The following is a 739-nucleotide window of genomic DNA, read 5'->3' on the forward strand; positions in this document are numbered from 1 at the left end:
ACATCCTCTACAACATTTGGTATCATTTGTTTTCTTGATCTTAGCCAGTCTGACTGGGGTAAGATGAAATTTTAAAGTGGTTTTGATTTGGATTTCCCTAATTATTAGTGATGTTGAACAACTTTTAAGATGGTTCAAAGCCATCTTTACTTCTTCTTTTGAGAACTCTCTGTTCAGCCCCTTAGCCCATCTTTTATTTGGGTTGCTTCTTGTCTTGATTCTCTGTTTTTTGAGATCATTATATATTCTGGATATTAAACCTCTGTTGGATGTGTTGCTGATGAAGGTTTTCTCCCATTCTGTGGGTTTTCTGTTCGCTTCCCTGGTTGCCTCCTTTAATGAACAGAAGCTTTTTAGTTAATGAGGTCTCATGTGTTAATTATTGCCCTTATTTCCTGAGCAATTGATGTCCGGATTAGAAAATTATTTCCTACACCTATATCTTGTAGTTTTTTTCCAATGTTTTCTTCTAACAGTGAAAGAGTTTCAGGCTTTACATTGAGGTCTTTGATTCATTTGGAATTGACTTTTGTGCAAGGTGAAAGAAAGTTTAGTTTCATTCTTATACAGGTGGAAATCCAGTTTTGCCAGCACCATTTGCTGAACATGCTGTCTTTCCTCCAGTGAATGTTCTTGGCCCTTTGTCAAATATCAAGAGGCTGAAATTGCATGTACTCATATTTGGGTGTTCAATTTTGGTCCATTGATCTATGGGGTCTATTTTTGTGCCAGTACCATT

The sequence above is a fragment of the Nannospalax galili genome, unplaced genomic scaffold, assembly GCF_000622305.1.
Source record: "Nannospalax galili isolate Female #2095 unplaced genomic scaffold, S.galili_v1.0 scaffold3105, whole genome shotgun sequence".
In the NCBI taxonomy this organism is placed as follows: domain Eukaryota; kingdom Metazoa; phylum Chordata; class Mammalia; order Rodentia; family Spalacidae; genus Nannospalax; species Nannospalax galili.